We start from the raw sequence: 27,633 nt of genomic DNA on the forward strand, positions 1-27,633 counted from the left end.
TTCTTCTCTATCAGATCTAATTGTTTACTGTTATTTTACATTCCCAGTCATTCATCAAGGATTAGACCTACATTACTGTGCTAATACAGTATCTCTCAGTAGTACACTGAAAATGTTTTAAATTCATCTTTACCAGTAAAATCTAAAAACTACTTTCTTTATATTGGGAAATTGTGTCCTTTCACAGTCTTTATCAACATCAATTGTCCAATATAACTTCATAGTTTTACTGGAGATTGCATGATTTTTACTTCTATAAGGAAAAAATATATGTTTTCTATTAAAAACTGGTTATTTACTTTTAACTTTTTGTGGGGGGAAATCCTCTCATGCTTTCAATGATAACACTGTTTCAAAGCTTCTTCTTCTTCTTCTTTTTTTTTTGTCATTCAGATATCTTGACCTACCACATAAAAGTATTCCAATTAAGACTTTTCTTGTGAAAGATTATGGATTGGATTTGTCATTTAAATACCAGTTATTTTTCTTGGGTTTTAGATGAATGGTATATGCAACATTAAAAAATGGAGGCATTTTCAGAGATCATGACCACTGTAAATTAAATAATATTACAGTCTAAACCACACATTCATTATCGGTAAAACATTTATATACTTTTATCAAAATAACTGTTTCCAGAAGTGCCATCATATAAGAAAAATGAGAGAGAAGTGAAGAGGTCACATAGACTTGTGCTATCATAATAGGGTAAATATGAAGCAATATATTTAAAATAAAATTGCCATGCACTAGTGTGATAAGGGAATCTCTACTTATTTTTGATGAAATTATTCTTCTCAGCAAATGTATCAAGGCTAATAAAAAAAGGCCAGGAATGAATATTATATGGTGTTTGGAAAATGTTATTGAGATAATAAGATAATGAAAGTAGGAAAAAGGATTATGACCTGATCCTTTATTCTGGCAGAATTTGCACTGGGCAAAAAAAGCATGATCTTATAGTTGAAACCTGTTTTATAAAAACTGACTATATTTACTATCAGGCTAACAGTTCTTCTCAGGGGCCATTTTTCCTGTGACAAGATTAATAAACATTTCAAAGATCTTGTTTTGTAATACACATACATTTTTTTCTGTTTTGTACTCCTAGAAATCAGCTTCTGATATACAGCACACGCATTCATCAAAATAATAATAAAAAAACCTATTTTTGTTGGTAAGAAATGCTTTATATCAATAGTAGGATTTAGATTTCCCAACTGTATCTTTTGAAAAAGATAATGTTCTGGAGAAGGTTCCAGAGATTTCTTTCCCCACCATAATATACTGTAGAGAGAATTTGTTTTTATTTTTTGTTCCTGCATCCTTGTGGAAAAACGAAGGGTGTGATAAATGTGTTGTAATTCTGCTGGGCCCTCTTGCCAGAGCTTGTCAATCCAAAAGCAGTGTTTCAAAATCAAAAGTGTCCACAACTTCTAAATCACTTCTAAACCAGTGTTTTAAACACACATTCTCTTATTCTTTTTGTGAAAGAATTACTTATTAATTAAGTTTACTTGCTGCCCAGCTCTACAAATCCTGGTTTTTTTTGGACATCTTATGTCCAGGAGCACCTAGTTCAGTTCAAATTATTTTATTATGATTATGGCTCAAAATAAAATTCAAAATTAAAGCATACACATTGCAATAACGAGTAGAGAAAACCTACATGTGACTACTTATTTTTAGTTTTCTTTAATTAATTGGATTTTTTTTAAAAAAATACAAACAGTCTATTTTATTCTTAGACATATCTTTTTGCCTTGGTGAAATGCCATGCAATATTATTGAGTGCAGTGTGCTACCATGCTTTATAAAGTATTTTGTGCCATTTATTCCAGTAATCATTATTATGTTGCATAACTTCACACAAAGAAATAAGCCACCTATTGACCACAAGCTCAGCCAGTGACAACAGCAAAATACATTTTAAAAGGCTGTGGGTACCAAAGAAGTAGGTCATTCTCAATATACACATAAAAATCATCCAATACCACTTATTCATTTGGGTTGGAGTGCTTAGTCTTTTATGCATATTTATTTCCTCCTTCATTTCACTATTCATCAAGTATCCTTCTTGATACTTTACATTAGGATGATCTCACTTCTGTGGCATTTTGTAATGAAATTATTTTTATTCTGCTCCAAGCAGTTTCTATAACATATTTCTGATATCCACTGACCATTCATTCTGCTGGTAGGTTAATCTAAGTTGATCTGTAACAATGTTATTTGATTTGGCTTAATTATCTTCTTTTAAAGATTGGGTGAAAGGAACGCAGGAGCCATGGATCAGAGAACAATGATGTTTATTAGTACCAGATGACAAGATGACAAGCGATTCAGAATGTGTTACAACTGTCACAGTATTTATACTCTCAGGTACTAACTGTCATTTAACTGTCATTACAACCACCAATCACAGGCTGTGCTTCGCCCGACCAATTAGAACGCAGCACAGGCTGTTGCTGGGTTATAACATCTTCTAATTCATACCTTTATTTACCACAGGCATTCTAATTTCATTCATTCAGTTCTTTCTCTTCAAAGTCTATTTTTCTCAATTTCACTATCCATTACAGTGAACCATAGCATGCACTACTACAAATCTATGAATTCCTACTTTAATATCCCTCGGCAGTAATCTACTGTAGATAATGCTAATTCATACTTTACCACCCATTATTACCATTTACCAAGAGCTCCTATTTATAGATGGACAACTACATAAATTCATTAAATACATTCATACATATTTTCTGGTATGTATTTTAGATCATTCATTCAAAATAAAAGCTAAACTTTCACTTCTATGGGCATTTATTCAAATGAATTACATGTGGCTATATAATCTTAATGCACACCTATTACATCCTTTCCTCTTCTTAGTTTTTATTTTGTATCATGTTATTATTTCATATGCTTTTCTATTCATTCCTCATATATTTCAAGTTGTAATCTTTCATATAGCTTCAATATGAATAATAAATGCATACAAACAGATTAACAGAGTTGGAAGGGATGTTTTAGTTCTTCTAATCCAACCTCCCCACCCAAGCAGGAGATCTCATGAATTGAGAGCTTTGCTTATCCAAGGTTTCACATTATGTATTTTATTAAGAAAGAGGACATTATGATACCACATTTAGCTGACTCATGTCACATGCAATAGTTCATGCTAATGGTAACAACACAATAGGGATAAATTTGGAACACCAAACATAATCAAAGCCTACTATTAACCCAAGCACCCTTGCATACCCCAAATGTCTTTGCAAGCTAAAATGTCTAACCTAAAGACTACTTTCAAAGTCTAAATTACTTCTGACTGCATTCACTCAAGTAGGTGAGATGTACAGTGTATTGGCTCTATTATGAAACATTCTTCAGCTATATTTTGACTTATTGGCTTCATAGAAGAATAGGTTATACTTCATTGTGGTAGGCGTTAACTTTGACCAGCCTCAAGTCTACTCTTCTCTCCCCTCTACCAAGTTATGAAGTGGAAATAGGAAAAAATAATGATTATTCAGTTAACTGCAGTGCAGCATTTTATCCAGACCCTAAAATGTAACTAACTTTGACTAAATGATTTGTTAAAATAGGTCAACTGCAAAGCTCTAAGACATTTTTAAACAAACCATAATTAAAATTAACTATAGTTAATCATGCTGCTTTGAGCAACTTAACAAGCTAGCATGAGCAGGTATAAAGTTTTAAAATTCTTGCAATAATGTTTTGTGAAACCAAAATTAGCCCAGGCACATGATTGTGCAAACAAAACCATATGCTATTATCTCCGGCAAATTGATGCTAATATCATGACCTTTATAAAAGTCTAGGGACACATGCAGAAGTTATTTAGGAAGATTTGGAGCACTGAAGCCAAGAGCTAAGATCTTAATGTTCCAGCAATGATTTTGATAATTAATTGGCAGATAATTTAGACATACAAACTGGGAAATCTGAAACTACACTTTAGGCAGGTTTTTTGAATGACATCCAAGTAACTGATCATAGTCTTCTTGAACACTGCTGGCTGAAATAAATTTGCCTGCTGATTATCGCAGTCTGCGCAATAAAGTGTATCTCAAATATGCAGGGGGTGGAACAGATTTAATGAACCATAGAAAATGCTGTGGATTTTTTTTTAGCTGCAAGTATAATATTATCTATATGGATGCTACTTTCCTGAAATAATGATTGAAAATACTGAAAAAAATAATATTATTTTCTCAAGCCATAACTGCATACCCCCAAAGCAACGTCTATCCAAGCATACTTTTCTTATTGTAGTCTGTGTCATGTCAGGCAGTGAGAGTTTCAGGCAAGGGATTAACTCTAACTATATCAAATGAAATAAAAAGAACTGCAAAGTGATATCGGGATAGTTATAAATTGGTGGCTAGGATTCCTTCAGACATGGGAAAGTCTTATGGAGTCAGACATGGGAAAATATTGGTTCTGATCTGATTCACTGATAAATGAAGTCTTGAGTTGAGAATTGTTGTCCTTGGTTAAAATAAATCAGTCTTTTAAAGACTGGAAAAAGGAGAGCTGGTACATTGGCTGTTCTGAGAGTTGACAATATATAGGCTGAGAAAGAATACAAATAGACAATAATCCTAAAGTATGACTGGAATCTGTGTGAAAGTAGAAATCCATAGGCTATTTATAAATCATACTCCAGTGAATTTTAATGAAAAATAAAATCATAGATTTTGGAGAAAAAATATGCAGCCTTCTGAATGAATGCAATTTAAAGAAAAATTAAGTAACTAATGAAATGTGGGAGGGGAATGTCACTGTCAGTGAGATAGACAGCATATAAATTTAATAAGAAAGGAAATGAAATAAGAAAAATAACAAAAATGTAATTGAGTTGTTAAGAAACTACAAAATGAATGTGAATTTTAATAACTGTATGTCTATGGACTTAAAAAGGGTGTGTTTCCAGTATTTGGCTTATGTCTACAGACAGAGAGAGCAAAGGAGTAAATAGTGATCAAGAGCATGACATTTGAGTCTTTAAATAGTCACAACTTAAACTAATAAATAAATAACAGGATAAATTTGTACTATAGGCAATTTGTAGTCTGTGCTTACCTTCAGTTCATAAATTATATGGTTACCTGTTTTTCTCTGTGTGTGTCTCTCCCTCCCTCCCTCCCTTTACTTTACAGAACTATCCAAGGTGCAGTTGTAATTCTGTGTGGATAAGGTTATAAACAAATGAACAAAAAGTAACCAAAATAAAAATAAACAACTGAAAATATCCATAAATCTCTTAATTAGCTCATTTATTACTGATAGCTCAACGCATGGAAGAAGAGTCAGGTTTTTAAAGACTTGTGAAAAGGTATTTGTGTGTAAGGATGGGATGAGGAATACTGCTTACAAGGTTGGGGCCAGGAAGCAGAAGGCACACTTTGTGCGTGAATGCACTGTTTCACACAGGTTTTGTGGGATTGACAGAGATGATTTGAGGCAATTGGTCCCGAAATGGAGCCCACAGGGCCACTCTGGAAACAGCAAAGGACTGGCCTGAAGTGCCTCTTCCAGTGAACACAGAGTTTGGGAGGTCTGGGTGTGCCCCCTCCCTGGGCTCCATTTTCTCTGTCAGAGAGCTGCAGGACACTACCTCAGCTGAAAACGCAGCTTGGGAATGCCATGCGTACTCCTCTCAAGTGCCATTTTCGCTGGCAGAGGCACCAGTGGGCAGTCCTTCGCTGTTTCCAGGGTGACCCCATGGGCCAGATCTAAGCCCCCCATAGGCCGGATCCAGCTCACAGCCTTGAGTTTGACACTCCTGGTTTAATAGATCATAACCAGTATTTCAAATTGCATCTAAAAGTCTACTGGTGCTACCTGAGCTCATAGAGCACTGATGGAACATGGATAAATTGTGATGGACTCATAACTATCCATGCCATTAGATGCTGAAAAGCAAACTTCAAGAGCAGCCTTATATAGAAAACATTGGTATATTCCAAACAGGAAGTGCCATGTAGCAGGATCTCCTCATCCATGAATGGCACAATTGGTGCATAAGGTGGAATTATGCAAAGGCACTCTTGGCCCCATTTATTAAATGGTCTTTGAATTAATTTTCTCTCAGTAAGTGCTACTCCATCTGGAACTAATGAGAAGTTTCCCAGCTCTGGGCTACCTAAGATCACAATTACTGTTTTGGACCAGAATTCAGATTTAGACTCTGACAATGTCTATGGAGAATTCAGATTTTAGACTCTGACAACATTGCTGCAGCAGGGGATTGTCAGGCTTGGGAATCTTCAAACCATGATTCATCTGAAGAGGCTGAGCAATAGGCACCTCCTGATCAGCTGCAGCAGTCAAATGATGAGGCACAATGTCCAAGTCCCAGGTCTTGATGCATGCAATAGCAAGCAGAACAACCCAGTCAATGAGGCTTCTCACTAGGCAAAGGACGAAGATTGGGAAATTATAACCTCTTTGTCTTTAGTCTTTGTTGGAAACAACTATTTGGAATCCTAGTTTGTGACTCTTGCTCTTGAGTTTATTTACTACTGAACTTTGAATACTGCCTGACCAGGGGTGGGTTCCTGCCAGTTCTAACCTCTTCTATAGATGAGGTTCCACAAATCTACAGTGCCGTTTAGAACTGGTTCCAGCTCCCTCCCCCTGCCCATCCGCCCATCATCAAGATGAAGAGTTAGAGGAGGAATTCTGGGAGTTGAAGTCCACAAGTCTTAAATCTGTCAAGTTTGAACACCCCTGGGTTTTTTTCTAAAGGGTTAGGGGTGCAATGGTCTTGTAACTTGACAGCTTTAAGACTTGTGTGCTTCAAATGCCAGAGTTCTGAGCCAACATTTTGGTTGCTAAGCAAGAGAGTTAAGAGAGTTTCACCACATTTTAGAAGTTGGCCATGCCCACCCAGTCACATGGCTGGCAAGCCACTCCCACACAGTCAAATGGCTGGCAAACCACTCCCACATGGTCACATGGCAAGCCACTCCCACAAATCAGGTCACACCTACAGAAGAGGTTCTAAAAATTTTTGAAACCCACCACTGTGCCTGACACAGCACTCAGCACTCTGACTCCTGGAATTAATTTGGACCACTCTATTGCTGCTTAAACTGCAAACAGTCTTATTCAGGCAAGCTATCTTTGCACAGACCCCAATTTATGTCTACTGCTTTCTACTTAATTCCATAGCAACTGTGTATGCATGTATGTGTTTTGCTATCTGAGACAGAACATTTGTTTTCAATCCTTAACTCTTAAGTGACTGAATAAAATTTATTTTGTCTTTGAAAAGCATTGCAATAATCCAGTATGGAACAACTGATGGCTGAAAATCTCAATTAATTTAATTTCAACTGCAAGCTAGGTGGGTTCAGCTAGCACAGGAAGCAGTCGCATATCCTTCACATCATAAATATTTCATTTATCAGAAAAAATTGACAAAATGTTATCTCAATTTCATAGTTTCTCGGATCAATGTATAATTTAATACAGAAATCTGAACCTGAGATCTTAAGGCTTCCCTACACATAGAGTTAAAGTTGGATTTGCCATACATTTACTGAATGGAACAGCTGTTAAGTGAGTGCAGCAGAATTTTTAGTGCAACAGAATTTTTGTTAGAGAACTTTGTTGAATTTAGTCAGCATTACAAACGATGTTAATTACAAACAATTAATAGTCATATTTGTGAAATAAAACTAGGACACTGCTCTACATATGTGACTTTAGGTTAATTTCTCAGGATTCAGCCTGGAATGAAGGAGCCTTGGTTGATCAGTTCCAGGAAGGGTGCTGATGAAATCCTAGATGAGTTGGTTAGAACTGAATGTCTGGATACTTGCATTAAATAATATACAGTATGTATATCTTTGACTAGATGTTTGGTTACAAAATCAAAAGTTAGAAATGAAAGATACAAGCCTATTACCAAACTTCCTGAAATGGAGGGTTGGGATTAGGGTACCCAGGATACTAGGCTGTCATTAGCCTTTCAAGAAACCATCTCCAGCAAGTTCAGAATAAATGGTCACAGCTCAAGCCCAAATATCACATAGCCTTCCATCTAAACATCTGTTACTTACTTACTGTTATCCTGCACCTTACTGCAAACCATAAATATTCAAACTATGATTGACTCAGGTAAACTGCCAACTTTATGGACTTACATTTTCCGAAAGAGCAAGGAATATCCAGCAATTTCATTCAACCCCTATTGATGATCGAAAACAGTGGTGGGATTCAAATAATTTAAGAACCGGATCTCTGCCCTAAAGGCCAGCTGTATAGTCATGGCTTGGTGGTCATGTGACTGGCTAGTCATGGCCAACTCAATGTCACTTACACTGATTAGCACTTCACCTTAACTGTTACAATGTAATAAGGATTAACCAGAGAGGCAGTTTCTGTAAGCAGGGGAATGAAAATTAGGTTAGAAACAATACCAGAATGTTTCCTTCCTGCCTTACAGGATTAGCCCTTTGAAATGGAAAAAAAACAAAATAAGATTTCTTCCAATAATTGGTTCTCCAAATTGCTTAGAAAGTTAACAACCGGTTCTCCCGAATAGGTGTCAACTAGTTGAATCTCATGACTGGTTGAAACTCTTGATGGATGACCTTTACATTCAGAACAAATAGTCAGGTCCACACCTAAGCTTTGAATTTGTTTAGGTTAACATTGATAACATGTGGAATGCACTCCATTTCCATGTTATTTTAGAGCTTGAATAACTTCAAGCTCATTATCCACATATTATCTTATCTGAATGCTCCATAATCTAGTCACCTGGTTGCAGAAATCATGTGAAATCAAGTACAGTTTTTAGCAGCAGCTGAACTCACCAAATAAACTTGTCAAGTCTTACCTGCCAAGTATGCTGAATATCAAGATGTATTCAGGGGAAAAAAGGAAGCAGATCAATTGCTTCCTCACTGAACTAATGATTGCCCCTCAGTTGATCTTGTTTCAGAGGGGCCAAGGTTCCATTGATTGCTTGTATTCACTTTCAGTACCCAAAGTAGCTACTAAATTTCATACTGTGTTTCTCCAAAAATAAGGCCCTGTCTTATATATTTTTCCTCACACAAAAAAGGCACCAGATCTTATTTTCATGAGGAGGAGGGAATGTCATCCACTGACTCACCTCACTTGCGCATTGCTCCTGGCCTCTTTTTCACTATCAGAGGTCTTCAGAAATTTCTTCAGCCAGCAAGACTTTGCTGAAGGCCTTTGCAGTTGATAACAGAGCTCTGGATTGATATGGAGCTCCGTTATTGGCTAGAGAGCTCTTCGGGAAAGGCCTTTAGGAAAGGCTTCTGCTTTCTGAGTAGGTCGTATTTTCGGGGAAACACAGTATGTAAAAACTTGAACATAGGGTTTACTGCAGTTATTAGTAGAACCAACTGCCTCCAATCAACTCTGTACCTTAGGTCAATTGCCTAAGGCTTGAACAGTATTTTTTTCAAATTTACATAATTATTTGGATGCATCTAAAACAAAACATACAAAACACCACACCACTAATGACCAATTCCATCATTGGTCCAGAAAGATAACATTGGAACACATCAAGCGGTCCAAAAGAAGCAGTTGAAAAATAATTAAATATAATGTCTAAAGTGCTTTATTTTTATGAAACATGATATATTACTCTCAATGTAACATGCAGGTAAGAAAATCATGCTACTTAAATGATATGAAATAACATGTTTGCTTAGAAACAATTTCCACTGCAATGCATTTTAATTAGAATGTTTGCTTTTCTTTTCCTATACATAGGATGACAAATGTATTCTGTATTTTGTAGATTCTCAGGAAACCAAACTAATGAAACCACCCCAGAATATAATAAAAAATAATCTGTTTTATTCTATTGTAACAGAACTGAGGTGATATCAGAGTTTAGGGGAAGGTCCTTGCTCATCTATGGACGCTTGGATTGCTACTATAAAAAAAAATCAAACAAATGCTATGTATGTTATACTGAATGGAAAGGTATTATAGAAACAAAAATAATAAGGAAAACTTTTAAAACTTGCTGAATTTCAAACTTGTTCAGAATTTGTATACTTTGTTCGTATGATAGATCCTCATACAAGAACCTATTAATAAAAGTAGCACACTACATATAGTAGTAACATACTACAATAGTAGTAGTATAGAATAATAGTAGTAGCATACTACATATAGTAATGTAATAGAATACTGCATATAGTAATGTAGTAGTATAGTGTAATATGTCCTTTCTTGCTTTCTTTTATGACCATTTCTCTATCTACAGCTGCCTGCATGTGTTGGAACTATAATCCTCGGAGCTACAAGGAACGAAAGCTACAGTGGATCTGAATTCTACAAACTTAACATACCACAACAGCAACAAACTGAGGAAGACTGCTTTGGATTCACCTCTAGCATGGCAATAAATTCTGTGATTTATTTGTGTCAAGCCATAGCTCATATAATGCCCCCACCCTTTTTTTTCTGAAATTGTTACATCCACCACAATTGTAAGATTTTTCTTATTAAGTTTCAGAAAGCTATTTACAGGGAGAAAAGTAATATGGAAGGAATTCTTCTCTGTGCTGCCATACACGGCATTCTCCTTCTGAATTACTATCACAAGCAAATGTGCGAGTGTTGTCACCTATTCATTGAAGAAGTTAGGTTCTGCTGTTACCTTTTGATAACACCATTTAGCAGAGCATATTTTACAGAAAAACTTATTGGACAGAATATAAAACTCCACAAAAACTAGTCTGCAAGACGATTACTCTGCCTGAAATCATTAGCACTTTCCCTACATCCAAAACATTTGCAATATCTACAAATAATCAAGCAATGGTTGAAAATGCAATTCTGACCTCAACAATTCAAAAATCCATTTCAGATAGATGGGCCCTGTAATCAGTAAAAAATGATTAGATTTTGCATGCCCACTAGACCATTTTGAAAATGCAATCCTTTCAAATCCATAGGAATAACCATGTGCAAAACCAGAGAATCAACACAGCATGATACTAAACCTAAAACTTCAGTCAATCATAACAAATAAGATTACTAATAACTGGATTAGTCAGCATTCTTCTACTGTTCGAATGTCACTACCATTTTAAAGGAAAAGATAGCAGAAAATAAAACAAAAACTTGGTATTCTTGTTTTGTGAACATTGTGAATATTCCACAATGTTCCAAATAATATTAAATAGTTTGCTATATGATTGCCTAAATTTCTGTATAGGTACCAGTGGTGAGTTTCAAAATTTTTTGGAACCTCTTCTGTAGGTGTGGCCTGCTTTCTGGGTCCACTGGTGGAACCTCTTCTAACCGGTTCGGTAGATTTGACAAACTGGTTCTACCGAATAGGAGCGAACTGGTAGGAACCCACCTCTGATAGGTACATACTGTATTTACATCAATCACAGTTTTTAATTATTCATATGCATTTCATTTCACTATACATCCATCTATGATCCTTGTCACCTAATTTAACAGTAACATAAATGGCAAGAAACTAAGAGAGGAGTGGAGGGAAACTTCTTATTATCCTCTTCACAAGGCCCCAAGTTTGCCTATAACCTATGAATTGGACTACTTTGCAGTCTTGGATAGTACTGTGTCATTGTCCAAAATTAGTGTAAGTGAAAAATTGCAGAGGTGAATGCAGCCCAGAAATAAAATGTTTGATTTCACAGCATTGATGAACATGAAAGCAAGGACATCAGCTGACAACAAAATGTGGGCCAGTCTCATCTATTGTGTTCCTTGTGTCTATTTATCATTGTGAAAGGTGGAGCTTAAAAAAGCAAAACAGGAAGAAAATTGACTGGTTCTGGTAAAGACTCCTGAACATTTCTTGGGCAGCAAAGGTGGCCAACAAACAAGTACTGGAGCGCTGTTATGCTGACCAGGCATGTCACTGAAAGGCAAAATCACAAAACTGTGTCTCACTTATTTTGGCTATGTCACATGGGAAAATTCACTGGAGAAAGCAATTAGGTTTGGAAGAGTTAGCGATAAAAGGAAATCAGGCCACCAAAGATCATGGTGACTGGACACCATCAAAGCTAACATCATTCAGAACATTAAAAAACCCTCAAAGAAATAATGCAAGATCAGAAGTGTGGCAAGACCTGGCCCCATAGAGTCATCGAGAGTTGGACATGGCTGTATGGATATCACCATCATCACCATCACCATCATCATCACAAAGTTGAAGGAAACTTTTCCAATGTTCTGGAAAAACTTCCACCTCAGACCATGTTCTTCTGGTACATGCAATTAGTACAATTTGCTTTGTAGGGGATTAGTGTTCTAGAAGAATGCTCAACTAAAGCCTAAGTAGTATCAGGATGGAATACCTTTATGATCAATCAGTCAATCAATCAGAATAGAGCTGGAAGGGACCTTGGAGGTCTTCTAGTCCAGACCCCTGCTTAAGGAGGAAGCCCTATACCATTTCAGACAAGTGGCTGTCCAGTCTTTTCTTTAAAAAAAACCCAATGATGAAGCATCCACAACATCTGAAAGCAAGCTGTTCCACTGGTTAATTGTCCTCACTGTTAGGAAGTTTCTCCTTAATTCCAAGTTGCTTCTCTCCTTGAATAATTTCCATACATTGTTTCTTCTCTGGTGCTTTGGACAATAAATTGACCCCCTTCCTCTTTGTGGTAGTCTTTCAAATACTGAAGTACTGTTATCATGCCCCCCTCAATCCTTCTTTTCTCTATACTAGCCAAAACAAAATCCGCAACCGTTCTTCATATGTTTTAGTCTCCAGTTATTCAGGCAACCTTAAGGATATGGCTCAGAGTCTATTTCAGATATCTGCTATAGTTACCAAACCCAGCTTATTTCATTTATTAAGCATTAACTTTTCACTTCTCAATTTGAAGTAAGTCACCATCCATCCAGGTCCCTAACATTTTTCCATTTTTCTTTCTTTGCTTATGTGGACCACTTTCTCCTTTTCTTCTTGCTTATGGAACCCATTTCTCCTTTTTATGCCCTGGAACATGTTTAGTATTACATATTTAAAATTATAGCATTGTCCCTAACTTTTTATTAGATAATTAAAATGTGTCTTCTTGGTGGCATGGTTGACATTTTTTTCTCAGTTATTTTAAAGTTTTATTTGACATGGAAAAAGAAACTAAAAAGTCAAGCATCAATGTCCTATTTGTGTTTGCCATTAGAGGAAGTCAAAGTCAAAGTAGAGAAAAGGGCTTTTATCTTCAGGCTGACAAGCAATTTCTTAAACAGAAATTCAGATATTGGCATCTTGATCCAATATGCTGGAAAAGAAATCTGAGTTGGCAATCTTTCTTCATGATCTCAGCAATGACCAATTAATCCTTGAAGTGAGACTACTTTCTTTTCCTTACTCAATGCATGCAATAGAATAAAATAGAATTGGAAGGGATCTTGAAGGTCTTTTAGTCCAACCCCCTGCTTAGGCAGGAAACCCTATACCATTTCAGACAAATGGTTATCCAATCTCTTCTCAAAAACATTCAGTGTTGGAGCATTTACACGTTCTGGAGGCAATTTCTTGATGCTCCTGGGTTGTTCATCCCACCCCTTTAAAACAGTGAGCTATTTTGTTTTCTGAAGATCAATGTCCTATTTCTATGCTCAGTTCTGCTTTCCTACAGAGGTTATTTCAATAATTTCTTGGTCAGCATTCTAACTGCTTAGGATTTCAGCATTTTCATGCCTGTTAACTTATTTTGTACTGCTTGTATTATCATATAGCAACAGCAATAGCACTTAAACTTATATACTGCCTGATAGTGCTTTTACAGCCCTCTCTAAGTAGTTTACAGAGTCAGGTTATTGCCCCCAACAATCTGGATTGTCATTTTACCCACCTCAGAAGAATGGAAGGATGGAAGGCTGAGTCAACCTTGAGCTGTTGAGATTTGAACTGCTGAACTGCAACTAGCAGTCAGCTTACGTAGCCTGCAGTACTCTAACCACTGTGCAACCTTGGCTCTTTCATATAGTGAGTGTCATAGGTCTTTTGTCCTTCTCTGTTACATTATTCTTTTAGGAATATTGTTTGTTCCCGCTTCATATACTTCATGTATATAGGAATCAGTGTTGAACAGGCAGTTTTATAAACCTATCATTTTCTACCATGTTTTCAATATGTGCAATAGGAAGACTGCATATTGCTTGCAATAGATTCTGGTCCACACACATTAGATTTTGCCTTTTGTAAGCATTTTTCTTCATTGCTAATCTTTGATTTGATAGCTTTTTAAGACCTGAGGAGTTGTCCTTTCCATTTTTTCTGAAGATGTTGAGCAAATAGAACTATATTAAGTGGTTGGAGTTTTTCTTCCATATCCATATCAAGAAATAGGTCAGTCATCCCAAGAAACATGAACTTTCTCCTTAGTTGTTCATTTTATTTCTTTTCAGTTGCCTTCATTCACTTTATTATATTACCAGAGTACCTTTTCCTCCTTTGAGTCATCCTCTATCTTCTTCTGGTTCTGGACACCTTCTGTAGTAACTCTTTGGAACTCTCTTTCTTCTGGTCTTCATGGAGAGTTTTCTCTATGATATGTGTTCTTTGATTTTTCTAAGGATCTTAAAGAAGACAGATTTTTCAGCCCTTTCAACTTTTCCTGCGCAGGCTGATAAATTTGCATTTTTGGATAAGGCTAGTAGCACTTCTCTGGTTTCTCTTCTTCCAATAGGGCTTTAGGTTGCCTTAGTTCTCCTCATGTGAACTCTCCTATTTCTATTTATTCATTCGCTTGTGTGCTTCTAGGAGCATGTAGCCTTTCTAAAGAATGCTGTCTGGTACTGAGCTTCTTGCTAAAGTATGCCATTCCAAGTGAAGATGATTAATGCTGCTGTAATCCTCTTCCCTTCAGATCATGTGATCACATTGTATCAGTGGTGGGTCGCAAATATTTTTACTACCGATTTGGGTGTGCTCCTGTGCGTGCTTGTGTGTGCAATGCTTCTGTGCATGTGCAGAAGTGTCCAGGCAGGTGGGCGGGGCCTCCTAGTGCTGCTACTACCGGTTTGGCTGAACTGGGCCAAACCGGGAGCAACCCACTACTGCATTGTATAATCAACAAACAAGGAAATATATATATACACATTCATGCACAAATAAACACACACATACACAAACAGCCCAGCTTGCTCAGATCTCCCCCCCCCCCAAAAAAAATGAAGAAAAATTCTACATCTCACAATCTTTCACAAAAGTCTTATATTGTTGCTTCATTTATTGTATGTTTGCTTTCCTATATTGTCAATCTACATACAGGCATCATGCTGTATTCTAGATTATTCTCAATGGTATTTCACCAATCATATATTTATTGAGTTTAAAGTGTTACGTAAAGATAAAGCTTCAGAGGAAAGGATGAATAGGAAATAACTGTTCATAGAGATTGTCTATGGTTGACACAAAATTAGGTTTCAACCTTTTTTTGGAAATTCAAGGAAAGAGGTCACTAAAGGGGAAAAAACCCTCAAAATTTCTAGGTGTTACATTTAAACAGGAATTGCTGTTCATATTTTGGTATGGATTGCAGCAGAACAGAAGGAAGTTGTTGCATATTCTCCTACAAATTTTCAGGGGGAAACAATCAGATGGGTGCAAACTCCACTTGTAGTATTTGTAAGTGTTGCCTCTTCATTTTCTGCTCAATCTAAACTATAGAAGTATGATTAAACCCAAGTATATCTGAAGATTAATGTGTAAAGCTAGAGAGAACCCAGATGAATACATAACAGATGACTTCCTGCTGTTTTAATATTGAGCCATGTGAAAACATGAGTCTGTGGGAAAGGATGTAATGTACTTCAAGTATCTAGGCCTGCAATCCCAGAAGATGTATCGTTGCAACAGTTCTAGCTGAATGAGTTCTAATTTGCCACTCAAGTGGCAACCTACCAGGTAATAACTATGAGGCTTATACAGTGTGCCTAATGTAATGTTCTGTGCTCTCTTTTTAAGACAGCAGCTGATGTGAAAATTTGTCAGCTTCATCAAAGTTTCTGTCTTCTGTCTTCTATTTGAAACACATAACTACCAGTAAAAATAAGAACAGTGTCTAAGATGGGCATGGAAAATTTCTCAGTAAGTGCTGCACTAAACTTAGTAGGTAATGTAGTAGAGTCAAAATAAATTGGGGAGAGAGATTGAACCTTTGGGGTCCTTGATTTTCCCATTATTTATCTAGTCCTTAATTGGGTGAGGGGACCTAGGCTGAATGTTTTGATCTTGCCTGCTTTGTGCTATTGTTTGTTTACATTAACATCCAACCACAATAAAAGTGACTTCCAGAGGTAGGAATTAGGGAGAGGTAAGATCCATAGGTTTTGTACCCTTCTTCTGACTTTTCAAATGAGTGACATGAGTGAAATTTGTCACTAGCAATTCTAAGGCTGTCACTGCTAATTACATACATGACAGTAACTTTCTAAAATGTGGAATAGCTTTTTTGGTCTTAAACTTACAAGAAAAGATCCAAATTTAGTCCTATGTATTTCCTTTTTTTCTGTCTGTTTTGTCTTCAAAATTGAAAGTATATTTTATCAGACAAATATGTTTTTATGTACAAACATATTATTTTACCAATGAAAATTTAAATTTTTAATGATATCACTTTCCATTGTCTTCTATATAGTCTCTTCAGTTTTAATGGGTTCTTATTTATTGCTCATGTTACATTTACTGCTCATATCTTGGTATGAGCAGTAAATAGATGATTATCTATTGACCAAATTGTTCTTGATACTGAAATAATCAATATTGTGTATATATACATGCATAGCAATTCTACAGCATTAAGTTTTTATAACTTAAGTTGGAGATACTCTTTAACTTTTTCATATATAGAAAAATAGTCAGATAAAATCATGTTAGACAGTAAATCAGAATATGAGAAATATTCCATAATTCAGAATATAAGAACTTGAAAGCTTGTTAGTCATCCTCAGCTCTTTCAATGAAGATCTCTATGAAGGGCTTTGAAAACTAAGTACATCCGGTTACTTGAGAGAAAGTAAATCCTGATATATGTTGCTCTCATTCTATTTAGGGATAGAATACCATAAAAATATAACAATAAATTAAATTTACAATTTATTGTATTGCAAAGAAATCTGTCAATTAGTCTTCGGTCTTCTTTGTTGCCTTTACTTTTTGATTTGAAAAATCCTTTACAAAAACATAATTAAAGAGAAATCACTGGATATTCAAGAAGTAACAAATAAAATGGGAGACATATATTTTTGTTGCTTCATACATGGTAGAGTCCTGCACATGGTAAGAATTTTATTCTGTTTTGTCTTTCCCCCCCCCCCCTTCTCAAAACCAAATTGATAACATGGTACAAAACAGTGGAAAACCACTTTATATGCCAATAATTTTAGCTGGTCTTCATAGAGAAAAAAATGCCACCAGTATCACTTATGTCTTGCTTTATTAAAGAATACTGAGATGAACAGATAGGCATGTAGCGGCTGAAATAAATTACAACAGCTTTTATTAACAGAACACATGTCAATGATAACTATTTACAATTCAATAGCAATAGCAATAGCAGTTAGACTTATATACCGCTTCATAGGGCTTTCAGCCCTCTCTAAGCGGTTTACAGAGTCAGCATATTGCCCCCAACAACAATCCAGGTCCTCATTTTACCCACCTTGGAAGGATGGAAGGCTGAGTCAACCCTGAGCCGGTGAGATTTGAACAGCCGAACTGCAGAACTGCAGTCAGCTGAAGTAGCCTGCAGTGCTGCATTTAACCACTGCGCCACCTCGGCTCTTCAGCACCTTGCCCTGCCTGACAGCTATTTATATTCAAGCTGTCAAGCAGGGCAACCAATAACAACAGCAGAAATAGTCCAAGCTCAACCAGCCACACCTTAACCAATCAGGCGCAGCTTAGCAGTTGCCAGTTGTCAGTCATATGTCAAGGACTTGCAGCCGGTCGTAAGTCAAGGACATAATACTGCTCCCTTAGCGAAGGCGCATGCGCAGTTGTGGCACAAGTGTAGTAGTTTAAATAGGCGGGGTGGTGCCAGACCCACCCAGAATGATGCAGTAGCAGTGCTACAGGCAAAGAGGCAGAGCATGCCTGTGGTAGCTCCTCTACCATGGAAGTGGAGCTCTGGGTGATGACAGGAGGACCCTCCCCAACAGGGGGTGGCATCTGAGAAAGTAAGTCCAACAACAGTGGCGGTTTGGCTTTAGACTGGTAGTGGGCTGGTGGCCGGCTAGTGGCAGCATTATAGGAGAGGCCTGACTCAGGGAAGGCCTCGGTTGGTAGGCGGCACCTCAGTTGGTCCACGTAATACTGCCATTCACACCCATCTGGGAAGCCAACCCTATAAGAACAGGGTCCAGTTATTTGGGTGATAGTGGCAGGCACTCACCTAGGGTCCCCAGTGTAGCACCTGGCATAGACTAAATCCCCCTCCCAGAAAAATCTAGGAGGCTTCTGGGACAAAAAGGAGGAGGACTAATGTAGTGAGGATGTAACCTGTTCAGGATGGTCCTCAGGCAGTGGCCCATCAGCAGCTCTGCAGGGCTTTTGTGAGAGATGGGGTAGGTGGCTGAATGCTGGCCCAGGAGGTAGGCCATGATTTTGTCTGGCCAGCCACCATGGCCCATTCGACACAGAGCCTCCTTGGCCGAGCCTACCGCACATTCTGCCCGGCCATTACAGGTAGGGTGCGGTAGGGTGTGGTGGATGCCCAAGCCAGCCAGGAACACCTGGACTAAATTGTCAGCCATGAATTGGGTGCCATTGTTGGACACCAATGTGTCCGGAATGCCATGTGTGGCAAAAAGCTGGCACAGCTTATGGATGGTGGCCTCAGCGGTGGTGGATGTCATGATGAAGGGCTCTACCCACTTTGAGTAGGCATCAACCACCAGGACATTCTAGCCATGGAAGGGCTAGAAATTATGAAATTAATGTGGAGCCTGGGCTAGAAATCATGAAATTAACGTGGAGCCTGGACCAGGGCCCTCGGGGTAGGTCCCACTCCCTAACCGGAGCTGCCGGGGGGTGCCGCTTCCCTGGGCGGTACTGCAGCATATAAGAATTCACCACCAATAATTCAATCCATCTGGACATCTGCGGTGAAAGAATTGGTGGGGTGGGCCGGTCACCGGCCAGAAGCCCAAGGAGAAGCTTGTGGTTGGTGATCAAGATGAAGTGCCGCCCGTAAAAGTAATCATGGAACTTTTTAATCCCGGACACTGCAGCCAGAGCCTGCTTGTTGATCTGGCTGTAATTCCATTTGGTGGAAGATAGTGTCTGGGAGTAAAAAGCAATGGGGGCTTCCGAGCCATCAGGAAAGACATGAATCAGGATAGCCCCCACACCATAGGGGGAGGCATCACATGCTAATGTCAGCAGCAGCATGTCATTATACTGTACTAGGACAACCGCTGATGTAAGCATGGCTTTGACAGCCACGAGTGCATGCGCTTCACGGCTACCCCAACGCCAGGCCATCGATCAGTTGAGCAACCAATGGAGCAGCTCGGCAAGTGATGCCTTGTCGGGAATGAAAGGCGCATGGAAATTGAGGAGGCCAAGGAACGCCTGCAGCTATGCCTTACAGGTAGGAGTGGGGGCATTCCTAATGGTGGCAAGTTTGGAAGGGATGGGGTGGATGCCCTGAACGTCCACTAAGAAGCCAAGGAATTCCACCTGGGAACAGCAAAAACACATTTGGTGAGTTTCAATTTGAGGCCCGTGCCCCTAAAACGTAGGAGGACCTTCCGAAGTAGTTCGATGAGCCCTGATCGACTGCTAGTAGCAATTAGGACATCATTGAAATATGGGACCACACTGGGGAGCCCATGGAGCAATTGCTCCATCAGGCTCTGGAAGATCCCCGGGGCGACGGATATGCCTAATTGTAGCCTACAGCAGCAGAAAGCACCCCAGTGGGTGATGATGGTCTGGGCTCTGGCCGCCTCATCGTCCACCAGAAGCTGCAGATAGGCCTGGGCCATATGGAGTTTCGCAAAGATGTAGCCCTGCCCCAAGGAATTGGAACAGGTGCTGCACCACTGGAATTGGATATGGTTTGCCTGGAGGCCTCTATTGATCGTCGACTTATAGTTGGCGCAGATGCTTATAGAGCCATCGGCCTTAATGGGCACCACTATGGGGTCTCCCATTTGGCATGGTCGATGGGCTCAAGATACCCTGTGCCAACAATTTGTTGAACTCCACATCAACTAGAGGCCTCAAGGCAAACAGCACCCGCTGTGCCTTGAGCCAAATAGGGCCACCTGGGGGTCAAGGTTGAGGCAGATGGGTGATCCCTTATATTCACCTAAGTGCTGTCGAAGATTTTAGCGAACTCAGAGATTATGTCTTTGACAGATGGTGAGGAGGTTGAAGTTTGTGGACCCCCAAAAGTGACAGGCCAAGGGAGGGGAGCTAATTCATCAATGAGGCAAGGTCATTGGGGGGGGGGTGCAATCAGCTGATGGCAGCATTGAATCTCGGCCATAGAATGGTCCAACAGTTCCACAGCTCTGGCTTCATAAACCATCTGCTGTGGGGTGATATCAGCCTGGGCTGGCAACCTCCGCTTGAGATAGACATCCCGCACCCTGCACACAAATTATTCGACCAGGGAATCATCCAGATTGATGAACTTGCACTGGATGGCTGCTGTACGGAGGGACTGTAGGAACTGGCTGACCGTCTTCATGTCCTTCTGCACACACTGATGGAAGGCATATTGGCGGTCTATGTGTAAAGGTGTAGGTACATAATGATTTTTTAAGTTAGCAATCAAAGTGTCCCAAGTCAAAGCGTGGACTGGCAAAGGTGAGGTGAGGGCTCTGGCAGTATTAAACATCTCTGGTCCACATGAACTGAGGAAAAAATGCATTTTCTGTCGTCAGGCAGCTGATCATAATTGTTAGCAATTAGAAAATACTCAAAGCATTTGAGGAACCCAGACCAAGATTCAGAGGCCGAGCCAAATTGTGCAAATTGCGGCAGTGAAGCCATAGCTAACAACAGGAGAAAAAAGTGTGAGAAGAGGAATTAAAAAATATTTTTCCTTCTTCTTACAGCTGTTCTAGCCAAAGACCTTCAGCATCCCATCTTCGTTGCCAGTAAAGAATATTGAGATGAACAGATAGGTCTGGAGCTGCTGAGGTAAATTATAACAGCTTTTATTAACAGAACACGAGTCAACGATAACTATTTACAATTCAGCACCTTGCCCTGCCTGACAGCTGTCAAGCAGGGCAAGCAATAACAACAGCAGAAACAGCCTGCGCTCAGCCAGACACGCCTTAACCAATCAGACGTGGCTCAGCAGCTGCCGGCTGTCAGTCATATGTCGAGGACTTGCGGCTGGTCGCAGGTCGAGGACATAACACTTATTAAAGGCAAATTTCTTTATTTATTCTTAGATATACGATGCTTTATAGATACAGGTCTGAAGCAACAACATACGTCTCACGATTTAACTGATTGAAATAGATGAGTTTACACTTTAAAAAAAAGTTTAAAAACTAGGAACAGAAACAAAAAATCTTCACACAAGGCCACTCTATATCATGGTGCCAGGAACTGAGTTTATTATATGTGATGCTTTCTTTTACTGCATATAATGATAACCTTAGAGCAGTTTCAAGGCATCCCATACATTGCCTTCTGATAATACAACCATTTAAGTTAGATCAGTATTATTTCACACTGCAGAAAGAGCATATGTGTGTGGGTGGATATAGAGGATGAGAAAATGAAGCCTGCCTAACAGTTTGAAACAAGGTACTGGAAATATACTGTACGATCTCTAATAATATTACGTTGAAATGCTGTATCCATTTTCCATCCAACAAATGAAATTGAACTAAAGGGAACCTATTTCTGAGTAAAATTGTCTCTCTCTCTCTCTCTCTGTATCACAAACCAAACAGAAAGAAAAGTAGCTTTTCAGTAGCTACTTTTGGGAAACTATGGTGATTTGACACAGGTTTGTACAAGACAAAGGTAATGGATCAAACTTTGTTATTAATTTCTTCTATGTAATTTTCCCGATCAATCACTTTTCAGAAATATTTCATCCTTCAATATCATGAAAATGTAAGATATCTTATTTATTACATTTTTCTTAATAGGAAAAACAGCAGCAAAGATCGACAATAACTTAGTTTGGAAACATTGTGCACACTGAAGAGAATTAAACCTTTTTTCTCCAGCTTCATGACTGTCATTTTTTTACCTCATCTTTTGGTTTTATGAGGAATGAAGAACAACAGGATCTCGGATGGATGCCTGAAGGCACCAGACTGGTTCAAGTGAATAGGTAGTTCCAATCAGCAGCTGGGCCCGTCTACCCACCCCAGCACTATCCCGTCCTATATATTGTTGTTTGTTTGCTTCCATTCGTGCATGCTCACATTTTCGTGTTCTGGGTGAACCGGTTGTTATAGTATATGATATCCACCTCTGATGCAGTTCCACATTTTTAAAAAGGTTATTAATTAAACCTATTTGTACTTAGCTTTAATGCTACACAAAGAATATTGCAACAAATTCTTACATACTTGGTTTTAGATGACATGGATTTTTTTTTTTGTTATACCTTTGGAAATAACAGCAATATAACTAAGAAATTATGGGTCTATTTTGGGAAATACCCCTTGATATTAATGCTTTTGTTGGAGTCTATGATTTTTCAGTTTTGAGAAGTGCAACTTTTTTTTAGAAACAGGTATTCATTTTTTATTTAGATTTAGATTATTTATTTTTTTAATTAGATCATACCATTTATAACCTCAGATATGAAAAATCAAGAAGAAACAGTGTCGCTTTCATAGTCTACAAGCATATAGCAACAACAATACTTGGGTACAAAATAGTTAATGGACAAATAACATCAATTAGACTTTGCTGATAACCTTTTAATATGACAGTTATCCAAGTCTCCAACTACTGATGCAAAAAACAAACAAACTAAGAGGTTGATGAGCACTAGGGCCAAGTTGTCTCTGCAAGTCACAGAACATGCAAGAAAGATAAGTTGCTTGCTGTTGGGAATGTTGACGTTAGGAATAATTAGAGGAAAATGTAATTAGACTGTATGGCCTAGGAAAGCAAAATGAAGCAGGTGAACAATTTATCAATTTCTGGGTATTCATTGTTTTGATTGTTAAAATGTTTCAAGAAACTAAAATGACCCTTTTAACATTGGCATTATCAGACCAATCAAATCAAACTGACTACATTGTTGGTGCAAAAAGGTGAAAAATTCAGGTATAAACAATAAATAAATATCTAGAGGCTAACTATGGAACAGATTGTGGACTGCTCAGGTAGAAGTTCAAAGTTAAGCTAAAGAGGAAGAACAAAACCAACCAGTTTCTATGACATGATCTTAAATCTATAAACCCATTTCTTTCACTGGTATCCTAAAGGACTTCAAAGGACATGCAGTAATTCATGCAAGTATCAAACATGGAAGGAGTATGCTGAAAAGATGACAGAACATTGAATAAATTCTGTATTTAAAAGAAATCCAAGTATTAGAAGATAAAGTTGGGTCAATACTTCAGTCAATACAAATACTCATATCCCTATGAGTAGCCATAGGGATATCTATGGAAATTTGAAAACAACTGATAAAAGAATTGTTTCTGGATCCCTTCCAATCTGGGAAAAATGCAAGCAATTAGGACTCAAGACAAGCAACTTTTGGAAAGTAGGTTTCTCTTTATTTATTCTCTTTATTAAAAAAAACAAAACAAGGGAGCTTATTTTTGGACCAGCTATCTACTTCCTAATACATCAGCAAGATTTTATAGGATTTTGAACCCTTTGTGTTATGCTTGTGAAGTAGCCACAACACATCTTATATGTCAGTTTACATATCAATATCAAAGAATGGAGAGTTAATAGTGTGCAAGCTTAATTTAATAAATTAGCAAAATAATCTTTATGATCATCCATGCAGATTAAAGCCCTACATGAAAAAAACCCGATATAGATTCTCAAGTTTTAGAAAAGATTACATAATGTTGATGTATATTGGATGATTGAGAAAGGCAAATCTATGCCTATATGCTGACTATACAGTACATTGAAGAGGCTATAAAGATAAGACATTAAAGATGCAATGTTCTATGGCAGTGAAACTTGGATGTTGAAGAAGTAGAATAGAAACACTAATGAGGGTTTTTAACTTTGATGTTGGAGAGCATTCATGTGCATACCATGGATATTCAAAAATAAACAAATAGATAATTGAACAAATCAGTCGAAGGTTCTCACTGAAGACACAAATAATCAAGATCCTATTATCATATTTTGGATACATTAAACACAGAACAATTTATACTGAGTTGTCTATATTGTTGGAAAACATAGAAGGAAAATGATGACTAGCAACAAATTGAATGGACCTGATTACAACAGTAATACATGCATTGTTGAAAGAATTGAAAGGTCAAGTTCAGGACCATCCTGTAAAAGGTGTAGCTATATGATTGATAACAGTTTTCACCAATTTGATGGCAATCAATAATACCCACTATATAATTTTATACTATACTGGATTGGCATTTTCATTGAGTTCTCAGCAAACCAAAATTCATCCAGTCCAGCTCAGATCACATAAAACTATTTTGAAAAATAGGATGGGGAAGGAGGGTAATAGCAATAGCAATAGCAGTAGACTTATATACCGCTTCATAGGCCTTTCAGGCCTCTCTAAGCGGTTTACAGAGAGTCAGCATATTGCCCCCAACAATCTGGGTCCTCATTTTACCCACCTCGGAAGGATGGAAGGCTGAGTCAACCCTGAGCCGGTGAGATTTGAACCGCTGACCTGCTGATCTAGCAGTAGCCTGCAGTGCTGCATTTAACCACTGCGCCACCTTGGGTGTACATTGACTGTAAGAGAGAATTGACTGGTCCAACTAATTTCTTCTACAAGGAGTATCAAGTATTCTGCAACCTAGAGGAGAAGTGATAACAATTCAGAACATTTCCATGGCACTGTAATTATGAGAAGTAATTAATATATTTATTAAAGTAGCTCCTGTCAAAAGTATCTACCTAGAAGAGTGAATGTAAACATTGAGGAAAGTGCTATATGTATCTAAAACCCCATTTGTGCTATATATCCCTATAAAATATTTTAAAGTGGGATATTTTTAATGGTGCAGTATCAGAGTTTTCCCAATAGATGGAACCATCCTCAATGCAGTAAGCCTGACCAGGTACAATGAGTTGTATGAAAATAAAAACCGGTGCTAATATTTGTACTTACTTTTTTAAAAATATTTTGAATATAGTATATTCCTCAACCATAGAAGTATCTTTATTATTGAACTTAAATGCTTTAAATAAAACATTATATAGTCTTTTACCAGCATTCTAAGTGCTATCGCTATTATCACATTTTTCCTTTTCATGAATATAATGATTTACAAATGATTAAAGGGATTTGCAGTCTCTGGGCAAAATTGCTATTAACAGTTCATTACTAAAATTGCTAAAATTTAACCCCTCCAATAAATACTAGCTTTCTCTAGATTTGGTGTCTCTAGTTTTGGATTTCATTTTCCATTTAGTTCCCAATTAGATATAAAATTCAATATAATGGAAAATGCCAGACTGAAAAAAGATTCCATTAATGTAAGTGTTTAATTATGTAAGAGAAACAAAATTGCTTAGTTTTCATATTATATGAATGCTATTATAATAGAAAATTAACATTATACATAAACCAATACAAGTAACCAATGTGAAAAATCAATATGGATCAATCAATACCCTTAAAAGACTGTTTAAAGCAATGTTAATGACTTGATTCACATGATATCAGTTATCTCATGGTAATATGGGTGTCCAATAAATTTCATAAATAATTTAATATTTCGGGACCAGAATTATGAACATATTGTTGGGAAACTCAAAGAGAATTATACATACTATATGGGGGTGGGGTAGGGTAGAGAATAAGTGAACTTTCATTTTGGCCTTACAAAGCTACTGGACAGCAACATATTAAGATGAAATATTTAATTATTTTATCTGAATCCCTCATACATAAAATCAAATTGGCCTTTAAATTGCTAAGAAAATTATAAGTATACATATACGTATGTATATGAATAAGCACACCTACCCACACACCCATCCACACATTGAAGCCAAGCAGTGATTGGGAACTATGAATTTTATCATCCAACCATAGATAAAAGTAAGGTGAGATTTTTTTAAAAAAAAGAAAGAAATGCATTTACTGACCAGAGTCACTAAATTCTTGTTTCAAAAAATCAGTGCAGGGTGCTTCCAAATGCAAGCTGCTGGAGGAAAATGTGGAAGAGATAACTCTATTTATATCCTGTTTATCGGCTTCCTAGAAACATCTGACCAATTGTGATAGAAAACAACAGGCAGGATTAAACAGAACTCTGAACTGATCAAGCAGGCTTTTCCTTGGTTTCAAATCACTTTATATCAATCTGATAGATCAGATTTCCCAACCTTGTGCTGTCCAAATTTGTTTGGACTACAGCTCTCAGAATGTCCTGCTATGTAATAGATATTCTGTAAAAGGTATTTTGAAGAAAGTTTCTATTAAGAAATAGACAGTTGCTCCTATAAAAAAATGAGCAAAAAGTGAAGTAAAATAGACATTTGCTTGCCTTCTCTTCACAATAACAGAAAACACATTGCAACAAATGCAAAAACAGTATCCTCCTAATAAAATACTAAGACTAGTTTCAATTATCAATATGAAGATGCATTCAACCTTTTCTTCACTGAGTGTCTTTTTTAAGAAAAAGGAAGAAAACAATCATCTATTTGCATATAAATCTGGCCAACTCATTTTCAGAAAGATAGAAACCCCAAGAAAGATCAAAGAATAGCAACAAAATAATTACAAAACAGTTGGGATTTGCCTATAAAGAAGATTAAAAGAGCTAAATAAATATGTAAAGTTTGGCTAAGCACCATCTGAAGAGAAGCACTCTAATCATCTACAAATATTTGATTGGTTTAAACACTTGGGAAAGTGAGGAATTGCTTTATGCAGAATGAACAGGAAGGAAGATAAATTAAGAAATTTAGGTGGAAATCAATTCTCCTTATTAGATGGTCCATTAGCTTGTAGGTAGTATGGTAGCAAATGTACAACAGAACAGTATTCTGCCTTGATACGAAGGAACTACATGACCTAGTAGGTCTTCTCTGTCCTGAATATTTATGATTCTATAATTAAGCATTATTAAATATAATTGCCTGTGCCAATGGTTGTCTCTCACAAATGTTTGACTAATACCTTGGGTCAGAAGTGTGCAATTATTATCTAAGCAAAGGTCTTTCACTTTACCTCATCCACTCCATTGAAATTACCTTCCAGATTTGATGATTTACAAGAGCTTTCATGAAAGCCACCTGTTAGATCTGGAAGTACTTTCTGGCACACAGATCTGAAGCAAGAATGATAAAATAAGAACTGAGATAAAAGGAGGAGCATGAGGGATAGCTGATACATCATGTGTGATTCAGATAGAAGACCCCTACGTAGGTGAACTAATTTAAGCTTTGTGGAATAAATGATTACGTGAGGGAAAAGAAAGCAT

At 37.5% G+C, this 27,633-nt stretch overlaps 1 long non-coding RNA gene across 1 annotated transcript in view; it reads right to left on the reverse strand.

The window, feature by feature from the left end:
• The window catches only part of LOC148044376 (uncharacterized), a 127,449-nt gene extending 101,059 nt beyond the window's left edge, over window positions 1-26,390 (reverse strand). Inside the window, exon 1 of the long non-coding RNA XR_015697494.1 lies at window positions 26,291-26,390. This is a non-coding gene — a long non-coding RNA (uncharacterized LOC148044376). The remainder of the gene's footprint in view (window positions 1-26,290) is intronic.
• Window positions 26,391-27,633: the final 1,243 nt, after the last annotated feature.

Source organism: Thamnophis sirtalis, unplaced genomic scaffold, assembly GCF_051295495.1.
Source record: "Thamnophis sirtalis isolate CommonGarterSnake01/CBP01778 unplaced genomic scaffold, rThaSir2_p1.2 scaffold_8, whole genome shotgun sequence".
In the NCBI taxonomy this organism is placed as follows: domain Eukaryota; kingdom Metazoa; phylum Chordata; class Lepidosauria; order Squamata; family Natricidae; genus Thamnophis; species Thamnophis sirtalis.